The sequence below is a fragment of the Mauremys mutica genome, chromosome 8, assembly GCF_020497125.1.
Source record: "Mauremys mutica isolate MM-2020 ecotype Southern chromosome 8, ASM2049712v1, whole genome shotgun sequence".
NCBI lineage: Eukaryota > Metazoa > Chordata > Testudines > Geoemydidae > Mauremys > Mauremys mutica.
The window spans coordinates 87,033,906-87,044,105 of record NC_059079.1 but is presented as its reverse complement, the minus strand read 5'-3'; the positions used below and the strand labels follow the sequence as shown (position 1 = coordinate 87,044,105).

At 38.0% G+C, this 10,200-nt stretch overlaps 1 protein-coding gene across 3 annotated transcripts in view; it reads left to right on the top strand.

Annotated features, from left to right (window-relative positions):
* The first annotated feature begins 455 nt into the window (after window positions 1–455).
* The window catches only part of GABRA1 (gamma-aminobutyric acid type A receptor subunit alpha1), a 90,864-nt gene continuing 81,119 nt past the window's right edge, over window positions 456–10,200 (top strand). For all 3 annotated transcript variants that reach the window (XM_045027656.1, XM_045027655.1, XM_045027660.1), the window contains exons 1-2: window positions 456–557; window positions 2,942–3,013. The gene's annotated coding sequence lies outside the window, so the exon portion shown is untranslated. The remainder of the gene's footprint in view (window positions 558–2,941; window positions 3,014–10,200) is intronic.

The window sequence follows — 10,200 nt, the reverse complement described above, 5'->3', positions numbered from 1 at the left end:
ATTTTGTTTATACATAGGTCATCTTGATATTTTGTTTTTCTCACTTAAGAGACTCCAGTCTACATTTTGTATTATCTACACATTATCTACACAAGGTCAAAACAACTTTTCACACAGTTCTTTTCCACTCGCCTCACACAATTCTCGCTTCTACAAGTCTCACGTTATTAGGGTTACAGTTAGCCTAACTCTTGCTAATGGAGACTGTCATGCATTAAGATCCCCTACAAATCCCTGTCAGTTCTTTCTTTACTTCCACACTACATACAGATATTCAGGGGCTGCTATAGCCATAGGCAAACTAGGCAGCTGCCCAGGGAGGCAGATTTTGATGTTGATGACAGAGATTTTGCGTAGGGTGCCAAAACAGAATGACATTGTGACCTGTGACCTGCGTGCCAGGTCACAATGTCACTCACTCAGATTTGCCTGGTCATCCCTCCATTATGACAGAGGGTCAGCCAGGCCAAACCTGAATGGCACTATGACCTGACACTTGCCCCAGCCACTTCTACCATAACCACATGTATGTCCATCATTGATTTGGGCTTGCAGAGGTAAGTTTTGGGTTGTATTTTTTGGTGTGTGTGGTGTTTGTTGTTTTTATTTTTTCAGTAGTTGGAAGGACCTCTGAAATGGGAACCCCCTATGCAAATACCCCAAGTGCACACTCATTAATCCAGGCTTAGCCGGATACATGGAGATAGAACAAACTTGTATTTGCCCTTTATATTAACTATTGGCTTTGAGTGAAATTTTCGGAAGTGCCTGATAGGACAAGAACCTTTCTTTTCAGTGGGATTTGTGCTCCTAAATGTGTTAGGAACATCTGAAAATCTAGGCCTTAAAGTTTTAAAAATATTTTGCATAAATGTGTTGTGCATAAAAAAGTGCTGAACTTACAGCCAGAGAAAATGCAATTGCCTTTATCCGTGGAAGAGATATGCCAATGTCGATAGGACTTTCCACAAACAGATCCACAAATGAACCTCAGTCCTTCCTTGGGGACCATCTCTAGTGTTAAGGCCTGATCCTTCAACCGCTGAAGTTAATAGAAAGATTCCTACTGATTTCAAAGAGACTTTGATCGGGGGATTCCTAGGCCTCTCTAATGAGATTACCAATAGGTTTGCCAGTTAATGAAGGATATGGTAGTAATTTTTTTAATAGGAAAGCTTATGTACTGGAACTAAGCTAATTCAGGATATTAGGGAGACAAGATGGGTGAGTTAAATGATATTACCTCACCCACTTTGTCTCTCTAATATCTTGGGACTAACACAGCTACCACTACACTGCATACAACTAAATCCAGATAAGTCAGTAGTACCAAATCGTAACAACTCTTTATCACTACCTGGTCTAGATTTGAATCACTGCCCATCCATTATTCAGGTTTGTGGCTGCCAGTTGTGCCCAGAATGGGTGCTGCCCATGTCCTCTGCCATGAGCTGTGCAACAGGGCCAATCCCTCCATGACTGCCAAGGAAACTTGCCATCTTCATGGACATTGAGAGCCATGATAGATCAACATTTTGTTCTGCATCTGAAAGCCATGTAGCTGTTTAGGCGATCTACTACTTTAGTGCTAGTGTTTCAGTAATAATGGAGATAGGTGAAAATTTCTGTCCTATAAACTGTTTGTTCTCTAGTTCTTAGTGCCCAATAGCTTCCAGCATGGGAAAATATTTTCACCTTTATATACCTTTCTGTGGTTTGTATTATTCTTTGCTAAGTATATTATGAAACTCTGTTTACCTCATTCTGCATCCCTGAGACTTTTTGTATGGTTTCTTCCATCTATCAGTTTTGCAAACAAATCACTGTCTGTCACTTGTACACTGTAATCTTTATTCCCCCTAAGTGTTTCTTTTAATGGTCTTAGAATATGTTCATGGTTACTGCTCCTACTTCTGCCTCCAGTAGTCAGTTACACACATAAATCACCCTAAACTCCCTCAATCCTGTTCTTTCTTTGCTTCTGTTTACATTCTGTTATTTTTGAGTCTCTTATTTTCTTACCAAGTTTTGGGGCATCTATCTTTTATCCACTATAAGTATGGCATATTTCAAAATCATGATGCCTCAGTCTCCTTTTCTAATCTAAAACTTTTTTTGATTAATTTTACAGTTATCCCATAACACATGGCTTTGTCATATCAGTAATAGCACACAGCTATTGTTAACCAACTAAAAGATCAATATAAATATCAATATATTTATTAGAGATGCTCAGAACATTTCCATGAAATATTTGTTAGACAAATTTTTCTGAAGTTTTCCCATTATTTTTCCCTTGGTTTTTGACCATTTCTAATATATATCTTGGAATCCAAGGACAGAAAGGCAGGAATAGAAACAAGGAATTGCAACACTCGTTTTGCCAAATTTTGTACCCACTCAAATGTCATGGATTTGAAAGCTCAGTTTGAATTAGCACAATAAGGTTCATGTTCTACTTATGGGAGAATGTAAAAAGAAGCACAAAGAGGGAGGAAAGAGACCCTATACCAGATGGAACTAAGGCTGTTTCCCATCTGTAAAATGGTGTTGCAAGTTATATTATTTGTGATTTGAATAGTGTCAGTATGATATGTAGCCCCTTTTCTAAAGAACCAGGCTGTACATGAGTGAAAGGTATGATTATTCTTTGTTTGATTTATTAATCTAACTTTTTTTTCATTTCTTTCCCCACATAATAGAATATCTGTTGAGACTATATTGCAAAATATTTTCTCCCACTTCTCAAAGTGCAGGGGATAAAAATTGTATGGATCCCCATCTAGGAGACATCTCTGCACCAGCATTCATCCTCTTTCCCTGGAAAGTTGGTTGGGGTGGTCTAAGAAATGCTTATCCTGTCCCCATCAAGATGACAGGGAATCTACAATAAAATTAAGTCTGACTGAGATAGTGTTTGCTTTTGTATTTAACTTTTCAGTAATGGAGTGAGATCAGCAGGAGGGTCTCTGGCAGGATATCTCCTTCAGTGCTGCAAGGAGATCAGCAGGAGGTACTTTCACTCATCTGTGTCTTTCTGTGGTTTGTTAACTATATTCTTTGTTAACTATATTATGAAACTCTGTGTACCTTGGTCTGCAGCTCAGATACCTTTGTGTGCTTTCGCCTGTCTAGGAATTTCACAAACAAATCAGTCTATCACTTGTACACTGTAATCTTTGCTCCCTTGTAAGTGTTTCTTTTAATGTTCTTGTAATATGGTCATTGTTACAGCTTCTACTTCTGCCTCTGATAGTTCCACACACATTAATCACCCTAAACTCCTGTTGCATTCACTCCTCAGTAGTGGAGTGAGATCAGCTGGAGAGTCTCTGGCAGCAGGTCTTCAGTGATGCAGTGCCAAGGAAGTCAGCGGGAGGTCCTGGGAGCATTGCTTTCATCGCTGCTTCTCTCTCCTTGCTTTCCTTGGTATGTTTACCAATGGGAAAGATTTTTCAGTAGTGACTCAGCTAACACTTTAGGTGGAAATACTGCAAGCTTGGAAGGGTAACAGGGCATATAGAACATCAGAAAAAGTGAAGTATATCAGACTCAAAATACAGTCCATAGGGAGAAATAAGGAGACAGAGTGGGAGAAACAGCACTAACAGGAGCAAGAGGAGCAGATATTTTTAACAGGTACTCAGAAGGTAGCCACAGAGAACTGGGAGTTGGATTAGGTCTCTCTTTCTCCCACTGGTATCAAAGAGGATTTCTGCATTTGCATTTGTATCTGATCCAGATTCTGCTTGACCAAAACTGATTCCATCTATGATGCTGTGACTATTGAGGGTTCCTTAAACTAGTACTTAAACTAAAATAAATACACTAGTCGGGGTAAAGGTCCCATTGTGTTTTGTGCTGGACAAACTATGGGAGACATGGTCCCTGCCCCGAAGAGCTTATAATTGACATTGCATTAACAACATGGATTTCCACCCATCTTCTTTTCTTTCTTTATAAAGGAAAGTCTAAAATCCCTGATTAAGCTACTTTAAGGACTTAAGGCAGCACTTGTGGCTTAAAATGTTTTAAGACCATCCTTAATAAATAATAAATCCTTAATGCAGCATATGAGATTAAACTACTCTTAATCCTTAGGACGAAACACTCAACCTTCATGCAAAGAATGATTAAACAGGGTGTCAGGGTTGCTGGGACAGGAAGAAATCCTACCCACAAACCTGGTGGCTTGGCACAGAGCAGCGGTTCAGCCACTCCACTATCTCTGTTATATCCCATTGGCTACAGGATTAGCTGGGATTCCTGCACACACCATAGGTAGAGTGACACTTTCTATCCCCTTCTTACAAGGTACCCCCACTATCTCCAGAGACAGAGCACTTCCATGTAAGAGTATTAGCCAATTTCCAGCCATTCATAACTATTAACACCCAATTACTTGTTAACCCTTGACCTAGGACATACTCCTCATTGAGTATTATTTATGTAATGAATTCCAGATTTCAGTGTTTAGCCATTTGGGGATTATCCATGTGAAACAAACTATATATTGATTTTTTTTAAATGGGGAGAGTGTATTTTTTTCTAACCTCAGATTTCCAAAGTGGATTTTATTCATATTTACCAAATAAATTCACTTTTAGCCAGATACAAAGAATAGAAAATTTCAAAGATAACTGCTTAGGAAGTTATAAGAGTGTACAAACAGGGGATTATGATGGAAAATCTTTTGCAAATTATAGCATTTGCTACTGAGAAAGGACTATAATGCAGGAGAGAGACAAGGCAAGTATTGTGTTGTGTTATCCAACCTGCTGTCTCTCTCTTTCTCTCTATGATAGGTAAAAAATAAAGGTGAATTAAATCCATCCTTTGTGATAGGCATACAAATTAAAAATGAGAAATATTTGTTATCTGTCGCAAGGTTACTTTCTTATGTGCTATTGTATCGTAAAATAATAATGAAAAGATTTCATTACAGATGGAAAGTTAAAATTAAATTATGATCAATCATAAACAATACATGCTCTTATTAGGACTTTTCATTTCAATTACTCATAAGAGTACTCAACAATAGGATACACTGGGATGTGTGTGTTTCTTAAGAGACTTCATGTCTGCTAACAGGAACTTGGGACACAATAGCAGAGATGCTGCAGCAGAATAATGGCTTGATCCTTCTAAGTTCTGAGTAGCTTGGCCCCAATTCAGAAAAGCATGAAAGCACATGCTTTAAGTGTCCTGCTGGATAGGGGGCAGAATGATCAACATCTTGCAGGAGCAAACCCATAATCCTGAAAAATTTGAGTGATGTAAACAAAAGCTACAAAAACTGCCAGTATAGAACCTCCAACAGTGATTAATTTCCCCCTTTTCTCCTAAATTATTGTAGTGGGTCCCAATCAATGGAAGTTTTACCTGGGAAATTCTAGAGCTGATGATAGTGACAGATTAATGAATTCTGGTACCATGTGCACTATGCACATTGGGTCCCCATCAGTTTCCTTGTTCAGTTTTGGTACTTTGCTAAGTAACTCTTAAAAGTCTAGTACACAGTATTTGGAAGTGCATAATAAATAACATTACTGGCTTTCAATACAAAGTTATTAGAGATAAGATGGGTCTTAAATTCCAAATTCCATTAACTTTTCTCTCAGGTAGGCTCCACACAAAAAAAATAGCAATAAAGCAACTGGAATTGCGTTGTTATTCTTTTTTTCAGAGGGACGATGTGGGGAATGCTCCTAATTTTTTTTCTTTATCTCTTTGTCCACCTTTCCTTTGTCTTATGGATTTTATGTCAGTTTCAATAGTCCCGCTCTCTCTACATTTTCTGGTGCACTTTGTGATATATCATGTTCATTTAAGTTGTGCATGCTTAAGACTCTTTAGAAAATTTAGTGAGGAGAAAAAAGAATTCATGACATATTATTTCACATTGATGGATGCAAACAGATCAATTATTAGAAACATATTCTGGACAAATGCAGTACAATCTTGGTTATCAGTGCCTCAGTTATCAATCTTACCAATAGCAGACCCATGTCCAGTGGTGCTGGCACAGTTTTTATATTGGGGGGTGCTGAGAGTCATTGGTTCAAACTGTAAACCCTGTATATGATGGAAAACACTTCAAGCCAGAGGGTGCTGCTGCACCCCCCACCACCCTATTGCCAGCACCTCTGCCCATGTCCTCTAATGTTTTCCTAATCCCTTTAGCAAACATTTTAAATGTTCTCTATGATGGTTGGCAAACTGAGGCTGTACAGTACAGATTTTGCTCATGCTCTGAAATTGAAAGGGAAAGTTGATGGTGGGGGAGGGGAGATACTTGGCACACAATCCAGAGATGGAGCTACAGTAAAAAAAAATCCTCTGCAAAATAGATGTAATGGAGTTGTGCAAACCATCTTCTTTAGGTTAATCTATTTGTCTCTCTAAAAAAAAATACCAGTTCACATTTTCCATTGGACCATACACACTAACAATTGCCTGTAGTTTTACTGTCCTAAAGCCTTAACAGCCAACAAAATTATATTTTAGTGACAAGCACAGCATAACCTTCAGCAGCAAACCTATTTCAGAAAGAACTCATGTGCCCTGACTGCCAAGTGAATTTAAATATGTTTCCAACGGCATGAAGAAATGGAGTTTCTATGCACCAGCATGAGCAATCTCTAACTGCAAGAGTATATTCTCTAAAACAACTGCTTTTCTGTTTTACACATACCACCCATACACACCATAATGTGCTGGAGGGCTCCCACAGCAGCTTCCAGGAACCCCTTCTAAAAATACCATCACCAAATGGACGGGCGGGGAGGGAGCTGGTTTCCCTTTCTCTGATGGAGTTTACCCCTCTCTAGATACTGCTTAATCATCCTGCAAAGATGACTTTTCCCTGAGGTTTATGAAAAGAATTCTGAAAAGAAAAATCTTTTGCTTTCAGAATGTATCAGACTGCACCAAATGGTAGGTATTTTCAAAATATATGTTCCCAGAGGAGAATACCCTTACTACAAGATCTTCACCCTCCCTCTATTTCAAACTACACTGTCTGAACTTTCGGCTATTAATCTCACACGCTCGGCATATGTTCATGTGAAAGCATAAACATTTCCAGCAAGTGCACTCTCTGTAAGTTTATTTGATAAGTAGCCTTACCTCCTTCCTTGGTTATGGTTATAGAAAAGCGTCTTCCCTTTTATTTTTTTTCTTAAAATGGGAAAACAAATGAATAAATTCCTCATTGCTTATCTCTTTGTGGGCATGATCCAAAGCCCACTGAAATCACTGAGAGTTTTTCCATTGACTTCAGTGAGTTTTAGATCAGGCCCTGTGAGCATGTGACTCCTCCAGTATGGATGATAGATGCTATTACAAGCTAAAGGGGATGTTTTTGCGGGTGCCGCTAGGTAAAATACTGGCAGTGCATCACTACACACATATTGCAGCCATGCTTAAAATGGGCTTACAATGGATATAGCAGAGAAATAAAGGTTGTGGGCAGAGATGCTGTTGTATCCAAAAGGCATTAGGGAAGATATCAGTGATATGGCAATCACAAATGATGTTGCAGAAAGGGGTTCATTTTACTTCAATTGGAGCTTAACATTTTACACAGAAAAAAATAACAGGGCTGTGTTGTTTATTTTTTGCCAAGCTAATTAGTAATTTTAAAACATCCAACATTTAGCCAATCCTCTCCAGGTTTCTCAATAAACTATACTTTCTGAAAAAGTGCATAATCACAATTCACTATGTGGCGCATTGTAAGCTTATTACAATTATAGGGACAGATCCTGCCACCCTTACTAGTAGCACCTTTCCCCACATGTAATCCCGCTGAAATCAATAGAACTACTGGTAGAATACTTATTGTGTTTAAAAGTGGCAAAATTTGGTCTCCAGTTAAAGTAGTCTTGAATTATTATCATATCTGTATCACAATTTGCTTTGAATTAATGAAAGGTATAAAAATGAAATTAACATATACATATATTTCCTACTGTGCTGCAAGCGTACATATGCTTGAGGGTTGTCATACATATCCTGGACTGGAGTTTTCTGAATATCATTTCTTTTATGTACCATCAGGGTAGGGTAGAATCTGTGGTTTGATTTAATGACAAGATTGAATTTTATCTACTAAAATTACATCACAGGAGAAATAACCATTTTTCATTCTATTATACAGTATAGATTATATACTTTGTTAGCTATTAACTGCAATCTGAATTATTCAGAATTCTTTACACAGCACCCTATGCATTTTATATTTGTCATTTGTCATTCCCACTATACAAAGCATCAAGCCAATACAAAATAGAAACAGAAACAAAAGCAAAAATGAAAACAAGTAAGCAGAGAGCTTACTGATTGTCTCAAAGTAGGACCCCAGTTTGGGAAGAATTTAGCCATATGCTTAATTTAAAACAAGTGATTAGTTCCATTGTCTTCAGTGGGACTATTCACATGCTTAAAATTAAGCACATGATTACCCCTCCCCCCAAATTAAAACAAAACACTACAGTGTACTCCTCATTTTCCTCCTTGGGGGGAGGATGAGAGAACAAATCACCTGCCTCCTACTTACCAATGATTTTAGCTTCCATTGCCCACATGTTACATTTTCGAACAAGGAACTCTGTGCTTTCTCACATGCTCCCCCTCATGCATGGGTGGTACTGCCCACCAACATCTGCCAAGCCACTTCACTGTTCTCCTTCAAATCCCTCCTTTGCTGTGATGCCTTCAAAAAAAAAAAACTTGACAATGGTGAGGCTGTTATCATTTTGGGACCACAGCCTATCATGCTGACCAATAGTCTCATTATTATCTTGTATGCCCTCATCAGTTAGTTCTTCTGTATTCATCTACTCTCTCTTGTCTTATACTTAGATTGTAAGCTCTTTGGGGAAGGACCTCTCTTTTTGTTCTGTGTTTGTGCATCTCCTAGCACAACAGGGTCCTGGTCCATGACTGAAGATCCTAGGTCAGTGGTGGACAACCTGCGGCCCATGGGCCACATGCGGTCCATCAGGGTAATCCACTGGCAGTCTGCCAGATCGTTTATTTATATTTGCACCACCGCTCGCAGCTCCCAGTGGCCCACAGACTGCAGGTTGCTCACCACTGTCCTAGGTGCTACAGTAATACAATTAAATAAATAAATTAAATTAAATAATGTTAATCATGTTGCTTAATGCATTACTGGGATGTGTTACGATACTATGGTAATGAATATAAGTATAAGAAGCTATCTCGAATGGATTAGATTAGAATAGAATAGACTGAGCTCCTAGTTTGGTAGCATATGGAAGAATATTAGGACACAATTATATGCTTAATGAAGTCTACCTTTTAAAACACTGACTGGATTTTTAAAAGTCTAATAGATATCGAAAAAAATTGGCAGCCCTCCAAGCTTCAAATCTACTGCCAGCGCAGCAAATGAAACAGAAAGCAGAACCTAAACTAAAAGCAATGATACATATTTTAACAGAAATAATAAATCATTCATCAGTCTTTAATTATGGTATTGTATAATCACAGGTTTAAGCATCAAGAATTTGCATTTTAAGTTGAACACTTCCATCTGTCCGGTGCCTGAATTGGGAAGCACTTAAAACATCATATTTTCTTTTAAATTTAGCAAACTCATCTTTGAGCTATGATTTTATTCTTATGTCTGGATCTGATCCTGCAAACTGGTATGCACTTGATGACTTTAATCATGTGAGTGATTAGACCAATGGCGCTATTTACTCACTTGAATACAAATATTCAGATGCATAAGTCATTGGGTCATTGGTAAAATCTGTATTATTATTTTAAATAAAAGGTTTCAGAGCTCTATTTTTAAATATAATCAACTGCCTACAAGCAAAAATTGACCAGCAACAAACCAGTGAGTGTGTAAGAGAGAAGCTTCTGTGAAAGCAGATTTCAGTTTCAAAATTCCAAGGAGTTACTTCAAATAGTGAGATATTAAGTAGATAGTGGGGTAGTTAATATACATTTGAACATGTCACCACACTAATATTGCAAAGGATTAATTGAGGCAGTTTAGAGATAATGGAAAATTGTTTTAAGCAAAACTAGGAATTTCTTTAAAACCTCTGCTGCCTCTCGTGAAAACAAATCCTAACCTGAGCAATTTCTCCTACGAACAGAATAAATTAGAGAATGTGTGGGTTTGACTATCATGAAGGGTATTTTTTCCCTAATACTGTC